Source organism: Anomalospiza imberbis, chromosome 9, assembly GCF_031753505.1.
Source record: "Anomalospiza imberbis isolate Cuckoo-Finch-1a 21T00152 chromosome 9, ASM3175350v1, whole genome shotgun sequence".
Taxonomy (NCBI): Eukaryota; Metazoa; Chordata; class Aves; order Passeriformes; family Viduidae; genus Anomalospiza; species Anomalospiza imberbis.
Window position 1 is genome coordinate 28,095,317 of NC_089689.1, and position 20,070 is coordinate 28,115,386.

General features: G+C 42.7%; 2 long non-coding RNA genes across 4 annotated transcripts in view; one reads left to right on the forward strand and one right to left on the reverse strand.

Annotated features, from left to right (window-relative positions):
• Positions 1-18,242, forward strand: part of LOC137478813 (uncharacterized) — a 154,747-nt gene extending 136,505 nt beyond the window's left edge. For 2 of the 3 annotated variants that reach the window (XR_011001810.1, XR_011001808.1), the window contains 2 exons: positions 12,753-13,915; positions 17,052-18,242. This is a non-coding gene — a long non-coding RNA (uncharacterized lncRNA). The remainder of the gene's footprint in view (positions 1-12,752; positions 13,916-17,051) is intronic. The other variant, XR_011001809.1, reaches the window with a different exon arrangement.
• On the reverse strand, positions 5,409-9,860 carry LOC137478811 (uncharacterized). The gene is made up of 2 exons (XR_011001807.1): positions 6,252-9,860; positions 5,409-6,163 (listed from the first exon to the last, which is right to left on the reverse strand). It is a non-coding gene; the product is annotated as an uncharacterized lncRNA (long non-coding RNA).
• Positions 18,243-20,070: the final 1,828 nt, after the last annotated feature.

Genomic DNA, 20,070 nt, shown 5'->3' on the forward strand with positions numbered 1-20,070 from the left:
ATTGATGTTAGACAGTTGAAGTTAGGTAAGATAAAGCAAATGCTGATTCACTGCCATGTGCCAAGGACCACAGGTCCATAGGATCACAGATTCCATGATTCTGGGTGCCAGCAATGGTTCACTTAACCTTGTTCCAGTCTGCCCATATACTCAGAGTGTCTTAGCAACTTTTTTATCTCTTTAGAGGTGGCATTTGTAGCAGATTTTTGGCTCATTACAACTTTTTTTGGAATAGAAAAAGGGGAGACAACTACTCTACAGACCACCTTGGGAATCTCTATCCTGTAAGTGTCTTTCCTAGGGGAAAAAATGTTTCCTTCATTCTGTAGTAACAATAGCAAAGAATGGATGGCAGAAGAGAAAATGAGCAACTCCAACTTTTAGGATAATGAAGGGAAAAAAAATGGGCCACTCAGTCAGAAAATTAAACTTTGGCAAACTTGGCCAAACCCTTATCTGTTCTAGACCTACTTTACTTTTCTTTGAGGATGCAAACTCTGGCATCATTATGGGGCTGCTGAAATTTCCATCAGGTAGATTCAATATGGGACAAGACTTGTAAATCTTTGTTTGATGCAGTAAAAAAAAAAATCTCTACAGGGTATTTGCAAAATTGGAGGTAGAGTACTAACGCCACGCCCTTAACCTAGGGTGTGATTTTCCTTTTTCATTATGATAGATTAGCAGTCTAAAACTAAGAAAATGAGCTCTTAGCCTCACTAAAAAAAACCCCATGAAACAATGTAAGTGATCTGTGACAACTCTCTCTGAGCAGCAGAAGGTTTGATTTGAGAATAACTGTGAGCAATTAAATATTGAATATAATGAGAAGAATATTTTCTTTGTGTTTCTTACGACATTTCTTGGTTAATTATATCATGCATCTGTTGAATATGTAAAGGTTGCTGCTAAAAATGTTCCACTTCTAAAATTAATAAAAGTGTGTCAGAGAAGGAGATGTGTTGTGAATAATACAAGAAATGTTACAAATAATGACGACTATGGAGCCAATGGGCCTACTCCCACAGGCAGAAATTATCAGGAATGAATAAGAACTGTAGGATGACAACTGTAGTACTTTAAATCTTTGAAAACACTTCACACGCTTTCACCCTAGAGACACCTTGAGACAACAGCAGAGGAGAGATGCTGGAGCTCATCCTGTGCTGTTACACCCAGCAGCCCTTTGTGATGACTTCAGCAGGGCTGGGATCAGGCTTTGGAACTGGCCTGAGGCTGAGCTGGGTGTCAGGGGCAGGATGAGCTCAGGCTTCTGCTCTCCTGCTCTGTGCACTGTCCATGAGAGCTCAGACCACTTCCATGGTGTTATCTCTTAGCACAGGGGTGATAGTGTAATTCACTCCTGCCTTCCAGCTGATTATAACACTGACAGGGAAGGTGCCACTGTGCTGGTAAAGACTCTGCACATGGGAAGAAGTAGAGGTTTAAAAATGGAAGAGAAAGATCCAGATGAAAAGGCACAAAGATGCAGAGGTGGCAGGAGAGGGGATGAGCGAGGGATGCTGAGAAATGGTGCCTGGACCAGCTGGGTGGGCAGTAACTCCTGGGCCTGGCTGAGCTTTGGGATCCAGAGCTTTGTGGTTGTGTCAGAGCAGACAAAAAGGCAAAAGGATCAAGCTAGAGAGGTCTCATGTGCAGGAAATGCAGCGAGGAGTTCATCTAAACAGCTGCATTTCCCTACACGTGCTGTGTCCTGTCACAAGCACTGCACGGCAGAGCTGTGGTGTAACAGCAACCACTCTGAGTTTCTTGGAGGAATTGGTAGAGGGTAGGACTGGGGATACTTCCAGTTAAGAGCGGCTGAGTCTTCCCCTCTGGGTAAGATCCATGGATGTTTGTTCCCTGAAATAACCCCTTTCCCTTCTTCTTATGCATATCTAGACCCTGTTCTTACTGACAGCAAAGGGAGTGTCCATTATATTTCTTCAGCTTTTTCTGGGTTTTCACATCTTAGTCTGTTCAGATATCACAAAAGTTCTTTTTAGGACTTGTTTCTTAATAAATGTTTATCAGAACTGCCAAAGTAATGTGCTTGTTCTGTGTGTCTCAGTGAGAAGGGGAAGGTGGGCTGTGAACTCCCAACATTTCAGCAGGTTCATGGTGACTGCCTGGATGCTCATTTTCCCCTTGGAAAATGGAAGTTATCTCACTTCTCTTTTCCTGAAGGCAGATTATTTTATGTCTACTGAAAACAAAAGCAAAGCATTTGCAATTATTAAAAAAAAAAAATTCTTCTACTCTTGGAAGCTCATTTCTGCCCTTGTGCTGAAGGTTCCTGGCTCCTCTTGGTGCCAGTCCAGCTGTGTGTGGAGCTGTGCTTTCAATTAGATCATGGACATAATCTGGGCTAAGGAAAATAGACAACCCCCTGGTTTTGTTTTTTTTTTTTGGTTTTTTTTTTTCTACTTGGGTTATTTCAATGATCCAGTTCTCGGTATAATTATAAATTTTGGCAAAAGTAGCTCAGAGGCAGAAGCAAAGGTTGGAGAATGCCTTGCTGTTGCGATAAGGTATCACTGAACCCTGACAGTGTGTGCTCCCTACCCAGCAGCTGAAATGCTCCCGTTTCATCCTCTATCTTACCTCTTTTAAACTTGTTTCTGTATTCCCAGCTAAGGCTCACTGGTAGCTATTGGCTATATCTTGGGAAATCATCTGAAATTGTTTCATGGAATAACTTCAAACCTCACTAAAGCTTTTTTAACTTGAAAACCTGAGCCTGCTTCCACTGTCAGAAATGACAGAACTCTCTGATAGTGAGGCTGCCATGAAATTGAAAAGTCCCTGTAAATGCTTTAATACCAGTGGATTTAGGGATTTCCTCAAGCACTTTATGGTTATGTTCCCAGCTTTGTCTGTGTTTCACTGTCAATTGTCTACTGTTCTCCCTAATCCTCCCTGGGTGTTCTGGAGCTCTATCTTCCCTTCCTGCTGACAGATAAAAATTTATTGTTGCTACCTTCAATGTTCTTGACATACCGAGAGCTCGTTCCTTTCACGTAAACATAGGGATGTTTTGGTGTTTTAGTCTTGAATTTTCTAAGATAATTAATTCAGTCTATTCTTCTGTTCCCCTTAGCAACCTAACATCTGAGTTTCAATTACTCTAACCTTACTGTTTAATTAGTCAAAGCTTCCTCAGCCCTTTGAAAACTGAAAGTGTTAATTACTTTTGCAGCATGATTATTTTATATTTCTGAACGACTGGCATCTGGACATTTTAACCTTCTCTTTTTTCAATTGATGGAACAGTGTCCCTTGTCACTTCCCTCCAGAAACCAGAGAAGTAGACCAAAACCATCCATGGAGTAACTTCTCTAACATCATTTGACTTCTGACAGGAAGAGATTTAGTACCTTTGCCTCAGCTTTCCCCACTTTCTGCTACAGATCCTCTTCAAGTGGTTGCTTAAATGGATCCCAAAAAGACTTAGGAATGGTGCTGATGCATTTGCCTGTGACAGAACCCACTGCCTGCACCACAAATGCATTCCTGATGCACTGGTTTTCATTTATGCATGGAGGGACTAAAATTCCGTTCATCTTGGCTGATTCTAATTAAGAATTCTATCTCCTGTCTAGGAACAGAGAATGTGGAGAATTTACATCCATAGACCATCCTGTGTTGGGCTTTGTCAGGGGAAGGAGAGAGAGAAGTTACACATCATAAAGCTCTGTGAATATTCACCCTGCAGAACTAAACCCCTCTCATAAGTCAATTTTCGTTAGGACAACGATTTTTTTTAATCTTTGAATGGATGTAGACTTATTATTCAACAGTAGTCATCAAGTGATTCTGATATCTGCTCTTGTGAATCACCTATATTCTCCAGGAGTATCAATTTTAAATGTCAGCTCTTCACATCTGTGCTTCTTATCTGCCACCTCAGCCATCACGGATTGTTTCCTAATCACCATGGTTGACTCCCAAACCCACAAAGACTCACCACTTCAGGAAGGCTTTTTTTCCCCCTAAGACTGATTTACGCAAGGAGAGTTGTGTGAACACCCACAACAAAGCCCTCCTTGAATGTACTCCCCCCTGAAGTCTGTTGTGAACAAAGTGAGAATTTGGTTGAGGTAAATGTAGTTCCTGTGCACCTTTGTGAACCTTTGTGTTGTGTGTGACACTAGAGTTGCAAGAGGTGTCAGTGAGAGAAATATCTGAGTTTCTACTCTGCACTAACTTTGAGACATGGAAAAATTATGACAGTATTAGAAAGAGGGAGTTCTTCAGATTCAATTTTCAAAAAACCATTAGAGATTTTTTTTTTCCTGATATAATTCCCAATCTTTTCCTACTCAGCTTTGATAACAAATATCCCTTGGGGACAGCAAATATGAATCTACTGAGAATCTTGGACGAGGGGTTTTAATGATTTCATTTAAAGTGCTGTTCATTCAGTTCTTGCAATCTGCCTGTCTCTTTCCTCAATTCCTTATGTTTTTACTCAAAGAATTCTCCCTTCCAATTAAGTGAATGAAGCTTAGAATTAAGTAAGGCTGTCATAGGAACTAAAATGAATATGACTGATTTTTATAATATAAATTGGAAGCAATTACCAGTTTTCTATCTTCATTTTTGCTTGGAAAATTTACACTTAACCCAGCAATACACCTTAATTAAAGGCCTATCTATCTATCTATGTAACCTTCTCTTTCTAGCGAGAGTCCTTCTGCGGGCTATATTAAATTTACTACAGTTTCATCTCTTCGTTAATAACCTTTTTGTATATTTTCAATTAAGTTTCTGGTCACATTATAGCACTGAGGTAAGAGCTCTGGCTGACCTTTAATAGGATATGGATAAGAGAACATCTTTGGCTCATGTTCTCCTTTGGTAGCACAACCTTGCACTTCTACTGAAAACATCTCCGGAATTTGCAGACAGCTAAATGTGCTCCTTGCATGAAGAAATTCTGTTCCAGACTGCAGTAAAACTGGATGGGCATCCATCCACACTCCCTGAGACCAGACAGTGCTGAAACAACCTCACTTTGGTTTTATGGTAGACACCAGTGGGAGATGGTGAATGGCCTTCTTTGTAAGACAGAAATACTTTCCTTTGGCTGATATGTTCCATATGGCAACTCATGCTTCTCCCCACATGAACCCACAGGACTGTACTGTGGGGTAAAGGGTGATAAGGACCACTTGTATCTGCATTCAGAGGTCAATGCTCTGGTAGTTGGACAGAGTAGGACTGGCAAGTAACGATGTACAATGACAAGGGATGTTTGTGCTCCCTTGAAGCCCACAGGATTTTGGGGTGGGAAGGGATATATTTGATATCCAGCCAGAGTTTTGTCAATATGAATATCTGAACCAGCTGCTTTTCTTGCTGTTTTCCCATGGCTGGATTACTCTGTTTTTCTTTATGCCTTTGTCTTTTTCTTTTTTTTTTTTTTTTTTAATTTATAGCTCATGATGCTCTTATGAATTTTACTGCCAGAGTATCATATATTTGTCTTTTGATAAGGGATTATCATTTTACTTCCTGGAGTATGGAACCCCCAGCTCCATTTTTTGTTCTCCAATCAGCCTTTCCCCAGTTTAGTTCACCAAATCATACAACCAGCCTCAGCTGAAAGTTGGCAAAGCACTGAGGGGACACAGTAAGTTAAATCTCCCAAGCTGACATCTCTCCATTAACTCCTGCTGATATTTCCATCTCCCTGGGTGAGAGTTCAGGAAACCTCATGTAGCCTGTCCACATAAAGTGGTGTCTGAAAATCAAGGTAAAATTTATCCCAGATGAGGGAGAGCTTGGTATTTCAGCTGGAGAACTCAATCTGTGGCAGAGCCTGAATGGATGAAAAGGGAACAGCTCCAGGATGGGCTCAGCTTAAGGGTGCCACTCCTGCACAATGTGACTCAGGCTAATTCCCACATGGGTTTGTCCCATTGCCTTGAATGCTTTGTTCAATGAATTACTGGTTGAACCTGCTGCTAAATGTGCCACATCAAAGGCTTGTGGAGCAATATCTTCCCCAGGCAGGTGCTTGACTTCAGCTGTGCTTTGGAAGTGGCTGGGATCCCAGATAACCGAGGATTCCGAGGTGGCCCTTGCCCTGCAGCAGCGGAATCTCCCAGTCTGGGTTTCACCCTGAGTCAGCAGGACTCATGTTCCATCACTCTGCAAACTGAAAAGGGATTCTTCATCATCATCATCGTCGTCATCATCATCATCATCATCATCATCATCAATCATCATCATCATTCTTTGTTCACCTGTCACAATTTCAGCTCTACCAGTATTTCCAGCCTGGCCCACCATTCATCAGCTTCTTCCACAATTATTTCCATCCTTCCTTCTGTGTCACAGCCTTTGTTCCCTAAGTGAACTCACCGATTTTTTTCCACCAGGCTGTGAATCTTTCAATATTTAGTCTCTCTTAAATACACATTTCAGCTTGTTTTCCCACAGAATTGAACTTACTTCTACACACATCATGTTTTGTTCCCACTCAGCTCCACACTTTCTACTTCCCTATCTGTCCTGAGAGTGTGGGATGAGGAGCAATGCCTTAACATGCAAAGCATGCAAACACACGCTAAATAATTATGCAAATATTTTTCAATTGCTTTCATTGTGATTTTTATTACCATTGTTTTGGTCTTACCATGGAAAATGGAAGCCAGTGAGCTGAAGTGTCTGAGTGGAGCTGGACTAGAGCCTGAATTTCCCAATCCCTGTTCAGGCTAGAGCACGACTGTCTCCTCTATATGTTCTCCCCTGAAAAATTCTTATTTACAGAAACAGAAGATCTGGAATTTGCATAACTTCGTAGCAGCAGTTCCTGCAGTATGCTCAAAATACTGGTTGTTTTTTTTTTTAGAAACCTGAATTCCCATGTTGCCTGATTACATGAGGCTTTCAGCTTTCAATGAAAGGTTCTACTGGTTCTTCAGGTCATTGAGAAAACCTTCACACAGTTAATCCAGTTTGGGAGGCTGAAAGCCTGGAGTGAACTGCGTCCTTTTGGTGTGTTGTGTGGGGTTCCCAGTGCCATTCACCGTGTCCCTTTTCTAGAGCCAGTCTGAGCTGCCACTCGTATTTGGGTTTTCAGGCCAAGCATTCCACCTAAAACGTGGCAGGTCTGTGGGAGGAAGACGGAACAGCCCAGAAATGGCATCATTTTGACACATGGAAGACAGTGATTCAGTTATTTCACAGGTACATGGACTTCTGCAAATATACAGCTCATAAAAGCCTTGACAGTGTTTGAAGAAGCAGTTTGGTAGTGTCTGACCCTCGTCACTCTGCCAACTGGCCAGTTTGGTTTCCATATAAACCATGGGCTGGAGGAACAGGTGAGGACTTGGCTGGCCTGAGGAAATATCCTGTCCTCTAAGGCAACTTTGTGCATGAAGCTTTAATGCAGTTTCTTGATCTGGACGTGTTCTGTGAATGAGGAGAAGATCTCAGTCTCTGCAGATGCTAATCCAGCACTTCTTGCTGACCTAACATTGACCTACATCATTTAAACCAAAGTGCAGGCGACACAGATTCCGCTGAGAAACTGCAGCTCGTGCCAACATTTTAATATTACTCTTTTTTCTCAGCCTGTTTAATCCAGTATCTGATGTGAATGGAGGGAAGAAATGATATACAACATATTCCTTGCACCAAAACCTCAGAAAATGAAATGTAAATGTGTGAGTACGACACAAACTCCCTTTCTGTGAACACACACTCGCAGAGTTGCTGGAGTTGCCAAGAGCACAGCGAGCCAACCGATGGCCTGTACGTCTGTAATTTACTGAAGGGAGGGGACAGGTCTAATTTATGCACTTGGCCCTCAGACCAGGGTTTACCTCAATGCTTTTCAATGCACAAATTCTGTAAATCTTTCTGGGAGAAGGAATGTCAGCTCTCGCCAGGCTCTGGACATGCCGAAAATGTCGCTCGCACTGATGATGACTTGTGTTTAATTTGCTGTTGTGGATGGGTCTGAACCAAACTCCCTTTCTTGTTCCAAACATCTCTAAATTTAGGAGGTTTTGGCAACCCAATCCAGATATGAGTCAATAGTTCTCTGTGTTCCAAAGAATAAGTATTAGGCTGCAAAGGTGGGAGTCGTTATGTAAATGGGATAATATAAAGGAATATCAGTATTAATACCTTTGTTATGCTCAGAGCTAGAGGTTTGCCAAGGCTTAAGTGGACTCAGGATGAGCTGGACACATCCAATTAATATAAGTAATGTGGCTTTTCTTGAGCAAATGTGACTTCTCAGTGCACATTACAGCTGCTGAGTGTTCCAGCTCTGCTGTATCTGGTCCTCAGAGGGTTACAAATGTGTATTCTAGTGTTACAGCCTGCTCTTATTTCTGCATTTGTTTGTTACTAAATAAATGGGTTCTGATTTTCAGTGCTTCTGTCAGGGAAGTAAAAAATACTGGTGTGGCTTACTGATGGATATAAAAGCCCCAGAGAAAAAAAAAACACAGAATATGAAATTAAGAATTATCTATCCACATGCAAAGTAAGTGTGCTGGACCTCCCATCCCTTTTCCTGATGGCACTGCTGTGTTCACAAATTCTGCATCAAGTGTCTTCTAAGGCTCTTCTCAGTGAATGCCTCATCTGAATTTCTTTCACTGATGCCACAATTAACACTGACCATGTTCTGCTGCTCCTCTCTCTTGTCCGGAGGGAAGCCACCCATGTGTTTATGGTGGCACTGGAGCGTTGGCCCAGGCAGGGCAGGTGGAAGGTGAATTCCTTGAGCTGTGCAGGTGTTTTGTCAAACATGCAATTCTGCTCAGTTTCAAGAAAAGAAAACAGGATTTCTTTCCACAGCCTCCTACAGCACCCTTCATTTTCTTTAAATGTTTTGTGATTACCCCATCATCACGTACCAGTCTCACTCCAGGATGTTTCCTGAGGGACTGGGATTTACCACTGGCAGATAAAAAGAGAGAAACGCAGTGGCATGGAACAAGATTATTCCAAACCCTCTTCTGGCTTCCCAGGCTGGCAAGACAGGCAGATCTCCCAGCTCCTCCACTGCTTTCTCTGTGCCTCACCATGATCTGCACCTCCACTCCCTCACAGGGCCCCTGAATGGAATTGTCCTTCCCCCACCCAGTGCTCCCTTGCTGCTCTGCACCATGCTGGCTGTAGCACTGTGGGAGAAGCAGGTCTGTGCCTTCTTCTGTGCTGACTGAAGTGCTGAGCACTCTGAATTACCCCCCTGGAAGCAGTAGGCAGAATCATGGAGCAAGCACAATGTGCCACATGAGGATCAGCTTAGCGAGTTGGATCAGTGACACTTTGCAGCAGAATAAAAACTGCTTATTCTCTTTCCCAGCTGTTCTCCCAAGCACTTTGAGCATTCATTTGCCTCAGCACGCAGGAGATTTACATATCTCACTTCCATTGACACGGCAGAAGAGACCCTCCTCACTTGCAGATTTGTTCTTTTAATAGGCATCCAGCACAACTGGGAATTAAGTACATGTGTGTGTCCAACAGAGAGGAGACCAGAACCAGCTGTAGGCACAAAGAACTGCTTAGGAGGCCCATTTTTTTGTGCTGATTTGGTAACTCACGGGACAGCCAAATCTTCCTTTTTAGGAATGGGGAGAAGAGGAAAAACAGAGGACCTCATCTTCAGATTGTATCACCCGTGGAAGGGGAGAGATAGCAGGGAGAGAACTCTCCACATGAGGTTCTCCTCTCCTTGATGGGGCAGCTGGAGCAAATAAAGTTCATCTTGGGCAAATGTGAGCTCATTGTGCCTCCACTCGGAGCTGGCAGAGCAGCCGGGGTGTTCCGGGCTCTGAGTCAGTGATAACTTCCTCGCCTGACTTCCTAATTGAAGTTAGAGATCCTCAAAGGTACCTGCTGCTCGCAGTCTGAGCTCTCTTACACTCCAAACTTCTTCCAATTGTAGATCTTATTGGAAGGACACCATGGACTTGGGGAGACACAGGCAAGGCCCTGTAGCCATTCTCACCACGGAGAGAGGCAGGCGTGAGTCACCTGTGCCATACAATGACAACACAAGCCCAGGGAACTCGATCCTCAGCAAGGTCCTTTTAGAATTAGCCACACAAGAAGGTGAATCTTAAAGACAAAAGGAAATGGTGATAGGAGGGAAGAAGTGGCAAGGACCGGAGGCCTTAATTTGATGCCAACCAGTATCTCAGAGAAAGCAATCTCCCAGAGGATTGTCAGAGATGTGAAATGAATTGCAAGAGCTGCTTTACAGGCATTTGTGGGCACACACACCTGCTTACAGCAAGGGAAAAGACAGTGCGTAAATGTCTGGGATATTACATAAAAACTGTCTGGTAGGCTGGGCAGAGCAATTAAAATCCATCTCGCTTAAACGAACCCTGAGTGCAGGTCAAACAAATCTAATTTTTATTGTTCCTTAAGGAGATGTCTGTACAGGAGACAAAAGGGGGATGCAGCCGTCAGGTTAAAAAATCAAGATGCCTTTAAAAAATTAAATGTTCACAATAGTGCTACAGCAAGCTGGATAAATGATATATTACAGCGATGGTTTAAAACTAATTGATGACTAATGTTGTAATGCATTTGTAGCTACACTGATCTATTATATATCTTGGCCAAGCTGAAGGGACACTTCAAGGAGAAAAATTGCTAACTGTTTTAACCTGATGGAACTCAGGGAAAAAATAGTTACTTTAGGAGATAAATGGAAAGGTTGTGACCTCTTAATGTACATCTGGGTCTTGCAATGCAAAATCAAATTATCATTAAACAGAATGTGATCTGTGATGGAATTAAAACAACTACAAACCAGCACAGAAGTTTCCTTAGAGAAACACAATAGCCCAGTTTGAGCTGGGAGCAGTGGCTGCAAAGCTGCCTGGCTAAAGAACTGGTGTAACAAGTTGGGATGGAATTGTTTTGCTCTGTAATGAAAGTTGGTTTAATTGGAGAGTGCAGGAAAAACGTAAGCATCTTTGCAGCCATTTACATATGTAAGCCATTCTATAAACACTACTTAATTAGTGTATAAATCATTAACAATTTAGCCTAAGTCCTGAGTAAAATGTGTCTCTCTGGCTTTTGCAGGGGAGACAGGAAGCCTCATTTTCCCCTCCTCATTTTTGTCATGCCTGAGGCTCATGCCCTCTGGGCTTTACCCTTACAGTTGGAATTTGGAGGAGATGTCAGTCAGGCTCTGCTTATTTTCACATCTAATTCATGCAAAAACCAGGTTTCCTCCTGAGGCAGTAAACTGGCCCAGATTTGCTTCAAAGTTTGGCCCAGGTTCAGTGAATGACTCACTTTAACTAAGGTACATCCATCTTCCTGGCTGGAGCACGTGGTGGGAAGTATTGTCAAAGAGCAGAGATCCCCTAGAACCACAGCTCAGGGCTTCAGGACCTTGCAAACCAAAAGCAGTGGCTCATTCCCTCCGTGCTTTCCTGTCACCCAACATTAAGGACATCGAGTGGGTGTCCCAAACATTGCTGCTCAACCCAGAGTCCCAATGTAGGGTTTTTCAGGCTAAACACACTCCAAAGGGCTGGGATGGATTGCTGGGAGCTGGGCTGGGAGGAATTCCAGCCAGAAGCCTCCTTGGTCCTGGGATCTGTGGATCTGTGCAAAATTCTATGGAATAAACCTGGCAATAGGTAACAGATGAAGATAACATTGTGGGCCATTGCCAAAATATGGATTGCCTTGAACAGGCTGTGATTAAAAGGCCAAAAATACCACTCAGCCTCTGAATTGTTTCCCTCCAATAGGAGTACGTAAAATGAAAGAGAACAAGCTAACCAGGACACCCACCCACCACAGGTGACACTAATTTTCTTCTGCCTGAGAAAAAGTTAAAGTAGCAAGGACATGACCAGCCTGTGATATCATCTGAGAGCAGCATATTCCTCCATGTATTCCTCCGTGACAGATATTCCTCCGCTTCCAGTGGGTAGCGAAATGCCTGCACTACCAAACTGCAAATATGTTGTTCTTTGAAGGGTTTGATGTAGCAAAACCCCCCAAATCCTTCATATATTTTAACTGCTGTACATCAGACTTCCTCCTCTGCACTCACTCAGTTTTGGTTTGAAGCCCAATACAGGGAGCAGCTTGGAAAAACAGTTTTATAGCTCAAAATGGAGCAGTTGGAGTTTTAATTTGGGAGGTCCTTCTTTTACAGGGGGACATTACTCTTGGTTCAAAATTTTAAGTTATTCAGGTCATGGTATTGGTGTCAATTTTCAACATTGGAAACTCAGTTGCACAAGTACCACTGAGCTGACTTAGAACATTTATTTTCTCAAAAGATGGCAAACAGTCACATTCACGGCTCTGTCTGGGATTCCTTTCCTTCACTAACATTTAAACAAAATAACTCAGATATTTTTTTTATTCCAGATCAATGTGATTTCTTAAAGCTTCATGTTGAGTAGATAATCCTCAGATGGGGCTTTTTTTTAAAGCAGAAAAGCATATGAAGTAGCTTTAGATGAAACTTCGACCTGCCAGTTCATTTAAAAACAATAAAGTAAGGAGGAAAAAACCCAGAGTTAACTGAAGCAGGGCACTTGGCATTCAAGGTGACTGTGATAGGTGGTCACAAAGGATAAGGTTGCTCTCTCAGCAACCCTTTGTCAGGTCCTGTGCCCATTATGGCAGAGTCATGTCCTGCACATGGATTTGCTTCTTAGCTGCTGACCCTCAGTGGCCAGGATTCCACAGAAGGAAATATGGGATAATTATCTGCAATTCTAATTTTCCAGTCCCATATGTCCCAAGATGATGACTTCCCAGTGTATGCTGTGACCACAGGGATGAGGTGTCCACCAGAACGTCCCATGGCATTTCCATGACTGCAACAGACTGGAGGGAAGGAAACTCTTCTGGTGTTTGGATACACTCACAAATAATGATCCCAGCAATCCTTGGAGAGGGTGGAGTTACATACCCAGTCACATATTCCTCCTCATTTTGGAACAATAAGATATAAAATACTCTAAAATAAGAATGCAGTTACCACTTATTTCCTTCCTCAATTTCTTATCTTGCTTTATCACAACATTCATAGCTGTGGCTGACAGAAATGGCAAATACATCTAGTATTTCTGATTTTTGTCGTGTCTTGCTTTTTATTTCACTTTCAGCTTTTTTGACTGGCCAATGACTCAAAAAGTTAATTAAAGCCATGATAGTTTTATCATAGATTTGGGAAGACAAGCTGCAAAATCCAGAGGTTACCAAAGCAGAATGGGATTTTAAGGAATGCTTAAAGCAGGTTCATTCTGCTTCTTGTGTGAACTGCAGCTGTGCCAAAGTTTTTTGTAACTCTTGTACACACATAAAAGCATATTCTACACATATTTCTGTCTGTATTTTAATTTACTGAGAGCATTTGCGCCATTTGATTTATACTGAGGCTTTATGATTGTCAGCTTAGTGTAAGAATGCAAGCAGGAAAGTTAAATTGTACCTTTGACTGTCCTATCATTTTTCCATGTTCTTTCAGATATTATATCAATAGTCCAAAGGAGTTTTTGATGCGATGCACTGAATATTCTGACTTATTCATAAGAGAGCTAAGAATTGGGCATATCATTTATCAGCTCACTGCTGTCACAAGCTATTGCATCCTTCTTCCCTCTTGACCCAAGCTCGATTAATCTTTCCATAGTTTTGGTTCTGGTGTGGTTTTGAAACGGTGTTGATTTTCCCAGGAAGCCTTAAGAACCTGAGCATGTGCTCCACGCTGTCTGGGCAGCTCAACCAACTGCAGAGGGAAGGGAATAATCTCCCCCAGACCCTTGACAGCATCAGATTTCCACCCCGTCACAGTGCCCGGTACATGCAGCGCTGGCAGGAAGAGCTGGGGAAACTCCTGTTTGCTGGGCCATGACCTGCGGAGCTGCATGATTTTAGGAAATACCAGGTTAGCTCCAGGAGCAGGGAAGTGTTACAGCTCTTCGTTCCTGCACAGAAGTTTTCAACATCAGTGAGAGCATCAGTGTGTTTATTTAGATTTCCATCTGTCATGCAAAGCATAAATCCCAAGCACTCTGTGAGATCAGTCACGCCCAGAATATTTGAAGTTACCTAAAATGTTGGCAAATTAACATCTCACATTTTTCTCCAGAGTCCTGAGTGGTGCAGACGTTCTGTTAATCATATATTGCAAGCTCAGGCAATACATTAAGTATGGAAAATAGGCTTATGTAACAAAGATAAGGCAGAAGGAACTGGATCCGCAAATGTCTTTCTACTCACTCTGTCTATAATAATTTCATTACATTTCTTTGGGGTTTATCCAGTTTTGCTGTGACCACCTACTGACAATGTCTCTGAAAGGAAAGAAGAAAAAGCACGAAATTCTAACATGCAAGACATACAAAATAAATCCTGTGACGTTTTCTAATATGGGAATGTTCCTAAATGCCAGACTAAAACATCCCTCCAACGGTTTCTTTTACAGACTTCCCTTGTTCCAGAAACTTGGCCTGACTTAGGAGGAAACCCCATAGCTGTCCCTTAAAAGTTGAATTGCATCAGTGTGGGCAAGATGTTGGGCCAAATTCCTTAATGGTGCAATTCCATGAAAATCAGAAATCCTACACCAGAGCTGAATCTGCCCTGTGGTATAAAATGATCTCCCTGGAGGCAAAACTTCTGGAAACAGTATCATATTTTAATTCTAAACAGACAATTTGTTTTGGGTTGTATACAGAGCATGACAATCTCACTGCTACAGGAACCAGCTACATAAAAGGTGACTTTATCCCTGTTTCTCGTGCTGTTTGGTTTATCTGTGTGTGATTTGCAGGTAGCTACATGATCCTACAAACTTCTTTTTATGCAATGGAATGAGCCCCTGTTCTGTTTTAAGATTTTAAAAGATTACAGAGCTGGCGTTGGAACATTTGTACATTTTGTAATGAGTTAAGGAGAAAAGCTGCGTGTTGTTTATAATCTGGGAAGTACAGATCCCACTTAATCTTACCCTTGGAGAACAGACAGTTATATTTTTTGCAAATTAACAGATCCTGACTGATTGCCTCCCATGACTGTGTTCACCAGTTTTGGAATTCAAAGGGCAAAATAGAATCTGCCTTTTGTAGAAGGTGCCAGGAATGGCATCAGGACACACTGCCTGCAGGGTGGCTGAGCCTTTTCAATCCTCCCCACACTGACTGGATTTGGCACCACTGTGTGATATATCACCACTGTAACAAAGTACTTCATGCAAGCTGGTCATGTCCTATGGAATAACTCTTGGAAGGATGTTGCAGAAAAAAATATTTAACCTTTGTTCGCCATTTTTCTGGAGATGTAAGGTATTGTGAAATTTGAGGAGATTTTCACAGCTTGGCTTGTGAAATTCATTTCCAGCTCGACAGATTGTGATTTCACGATTTTGCACATCTGGGTTTTGGCACAGGGCTGTTGGGGGGATGTCTCTGGCAGTTTGCCTCCCAGGACAGTGTGTTTGCTCCTGGGCAGTGAAGAGTCCAGTCCTGGCTGAGCTGTCACCTGCCTGCCCTGCCCTGGGCAGTGTCTGTTCCACAAGGGAAAGGCTGCACAGCCGGAGCTGGCCCTGACATCACTGAGCTCAGGAGTCACTTGAACAAAAATGTTAATGACAAAGTCACGTTTCTAAAATTCAAGGAGTGTAAGGGATAGGCAAAAAAGTTGTAGGGGTATCTGTACTGTATGTTCTGGGGAGCAAACAACATTTTCACTTGCCGAAAACACTGTGTGCACAGACTACTGAGCACTCCCTCTGCCACACTCCACCAGTGGGCTGCTTTTCTGACCAGGCATTTTGGGAGGGGGTCTTCTCATTCTGGCAATCTTCCCAGAGGGGAACCAGTTGATGAAACAGGACTTTAAGCCAGGATTTTTTCAGCATTCACACCACAGAAGGAGAGTTTACAAAGGCGGCAAGAGCCATGCACATTTTCCCTTTGTGCATCTCTGTGTGACAGCAAAGTCATCCTATTTTCTCACCAGGATCACACGGGATCACAGAACCTCCCTTATTCTTATGGTATTGGATGTGTGGTTTCAAAAGAAAAATCCCTGTGCTGTCGGAAAGCTCAACTGTTGGGTACCAGAGTCGGAAAACATCCTGCCCGCCACGAACGTTAGGAAAACAGAGCAGCCCTGACTCCAGTGCCAAGTGGTTTTTTGGAAGGCTGACTCCCCTGAGAATAAAGGATATTGGTGTCCAGCCAAGTGGGCAGGCAGGAACAGGCCCTGGGCAAGACACTGGAATTTTGGTGGAGCCTGAAATATTGTCTGCTTTTTTGTATCAGCTTCTGACTTTGGTATTAAAAGGTGAGCTGCCCAAAAAGTGAGGAAATGGGCCACAAATTGATAAAATTGGAATTATTTTTCTAGCTATATTTAGAGAAACTTAAAACAGGGATTTCCCTTTTTGGCCACTGCAGTATCCAAGAGTAACTTAATATTTCTGTTAAAACCAGAAAAAATCCCCCAAAGGAAATTTCCTTTTTTTTTTTTTTTCTACTGTACACTCAAAAATCCCTTCTTGTTGCAGAGAATTCATTTGGTTTTTACTTCCCCATCTCCCTGTTTAGATGAATAGTCCTGGTCTAACAGCCCAGTATGCACTTAATTCAGAGTATTTCCCAGCTTCTACTTCCTATAACACTTGAAGAAGTGCTATACTTCATCAAATGAGATTAAAACCCACCCTCAGGTGCTTGTATGAACTGCCTAAGCACACAAGCAAGTGGGAACTTTATTAAATATTTTTTTCCCTTCTATTTTTGTGCTAATAAACATCTAAATGGAATTTTGGGGTGTTCAGAGGTCCATAGCTGCTTGACATTCACCAGAAGTTGGGATGTTGGGGCAAAACTTGCACCCACTGAGCTCAAGGGACGTTTTTGTGTTGATCTCAACAGAGCAGGGCTGGGTCTTTATTTCCTCGACAAGGCTGGAAAATGTTCATTCTGCCTCTCTCCCCTGCACACACATATTTTCCTTTCTTTACAGAAGGAGTCATTTGTCTTTATCTCACCATTCACCTCTCTCTCTGATTGCAGTTAATGGAATTGTCACCTTTATGGACTCATGGTCCATTTCTCAACCTGTCTGGACTTTGGCCTCCAAAGGTTACCACAGCTAGTGAAGTAATATTATCGAGTCTTTTTTGACAGATTTATGCAAGATTTTTTCTCCAGCAAGTGTCACATCTAGTCTAGTTCTGCAAAAGAGAATATTTCAAAGATGCCAACTGTCATCTAAACCCACTAAATTGTTCTGAGGATTGAGGGCCATCTTGGGCAATGCTGATTTACACTACCTGGAGCTGTTTCCCTGCTGCTTGAAATACGGGCTCTGGTTAATCACGAAAAAAAAGAACATCGCTGTCTCCCAGAAAGCGCATTTAAAACGGAATTTTCATTAGTTATTCTGTAATAAAAATGCAAAAGGGTGTATTTCAAGTGAATCTGTCCAGAATCTTAGAAGAAGGGGGAGGGTTTTTTGAAGGAAAACTGCAACAGCCACACGCTAAACAGGAAAAATTGGTCGAGTTCCATTTAAGGCATGTACATCCATAGAATATTTTCAAGTTTATAGGAAGATTTTGGAATTATAGAGGATTCACTGCACATGTATCTGCTCCTCCTGCATTTGATACAAAGCACAAATTAATCATCATTATTCTGCACTAATATAACACCTCTTAACCCTCAGCTTTCAGAATATTTCAAAGGAGCAATGAATTAAGCCTCATGTGGGCTTGGGAATATGTGATAATCTAAGCTTGGATTCTTTAATAAAAAGCATTTTCAGGTCTTTGATTTTGGAAGTTGGAAACTTATAATTGTTATTGAAAATATCTTCCTTTGTCACTCTCTTGGAAAGAAACCATGTGAGTACCAGAGAAGTGAGATGAAATGGAAAAATGTATTAAGCAAAAGTTAATACATTTGTCTGTACTTATTTTTGTTATTTGTTGGAGCAAAAAGACCTGGGTAAATCGAGGTGCTAATGTGATATAGGTGTAAAAAAGGCAAATTTGATGCCTGTCTGTAACTAAAAGAGTGCAGGGGGAATTATTATTGCCACTGTATAAGTCTCTTGCAAGCTATCATTTAAACATTACACAGTATGGCAGACTGATCACTCAAGCTCAGAAAAGATGAATTCTAACTGAGAGAAGTGAAGGAAAAACTATTAGATAATCCACAACTTGCTGTTATGAGAGAAAATAAATGATTAGTATTTAACTTGGCAAAACAAATAAGGGACTTCAATGGTGTCTACAAGTACATTGTGGGAGGAGAACAAGTATTATACTAAAAGAAACTGTCAGTGTACGACTATAGGGAGGGCAGAAATAAATTTGTTTTTAATGAACAGAGGAATGGGATTCTGGAACAGAATCAGGTCCATTTCTCTGGGCTTCATTCTACTGCTTTTCAGTCGAACAAAACATTTGGGTATCTCCCCAGTCATGGTGCCTTGTTTTAGGCCACTGAGCTTATGTGAAACAGCTCGTTTGTGTCTCTGAACTTTACACTTTCTCTGCATGGAGTGCTTCCCTGGCCAGAGTGGTGGCCCTACGCTGGGATTTGTCCCCACAGGCCAGGTCTGACTCAGATTGGGATGTGCACATCTCAGAAAACAGAAATTTAAATCTCACTACACCGCAGATCTCCTGGGGTGCAAAGCAGTGCATAAGAGCACACATTCACACCATGCTGTAAGATGACTTGGAATTACAGTCGGGGGGGGTGTTTTATTTTTTAACCTATCTATTCAAAGCAAAACATTTGGACTAATGAAGAAACCCCCAAACACTGCAGTTTGGGCCAAATGTCCTTTCTAAGCCAGCCCAGACACAAGGTATTCCCAATGGAAAAATCAATTTTCACCCAGATTTCAGTTTGGTATAAGAAGTGTTTTCCATCAGGAAATCACCCCAACGGAAAATTCCTAACTGGTTCTAGTACAAAGTAACTAGCAAAGCTCTCAAAATGATTCAGTGGCAAGGCTGGAATGAGAACCCACAGCTCCTGACCACGAACCCTGTGCTCTAACCACGAGACAAACACTCATCTTTCCCTGAGCAAGGTTGTTCCTGCAGCATTTCTGCTCTGGCTGAAGTGGGAATACTCTGGAAATGTTGCAAGAGAACTTTTTTTTTATGCAAGATTTCCTGCTGTAGAATATTTGGGGGGTAACGGGAAAAATCTCTGGTGGCTCCCTGGGGCCAGAAATGTTTGGACACGATGGGAATGTGAGGGCTGCCATCTGCTCCTCCCTGCGTGAGCTGAGGAGGGTCATGCAGGGGTGTGGTGGGATCTGGTCCCAAACCATGGAGTTGAGGAGGGTCATGCAGGGGTGTGGGGGGATCTGGTCCCAGACCATGGAGTTGAGGAGGGTCATGCAGGGGTGTGGTGGGATCTGGTCCCAGACCATGGAGTTGAGGAGGGTCATGCAGGGGTGTGGTGGGATCTGGTCCCAAACCATGGAGTGCTCAGCCGTGGCTGGCCCATGGGTAGGACTCGATGATCTGAAAGGTCTTTTCCAACCTCATTGATTCTGTGATTTCTCTGTTTTCCAGGGATGCATTTGAGGGCATCCCACTGCCCCATCCTCTCTCCATTTTAAGCAAACCTTAACTAAACCCAGGGTTTTCTTCCTCACATCAGCAACTCTCCAGCTTTTCAGGTAAAACTCTCAGAGCGAACCCATGCAGACAACCGAACTCACGGCTTGCAGCCCTGTTTTACTCATTTAAGGCGTATTTAAGGAGGCTCAGCGTGAGAGACGTCCTGAGCCCTGACATTCCCTCCTGTTTATTTATTCTTCTATGTTCCTACATATTTATTTGATTTATGTTTTTATATATGTATTCTCCTATACTGTACACGCTCTTTTCAGCGGTCTCCACGCGCCTTCTTGCACCGCTCCAAAGCGTCCGCGACCCCCGGTATTTCACAGCCGTGTACGCGGCACCGGGGCTGGAAAATAAGATTTATCATCCGTTCACCAAACCGCGCCAAGCCCCCGCCGTGTTCCCGGCGCAGACCCGGGCGAAGGGCGATTCCT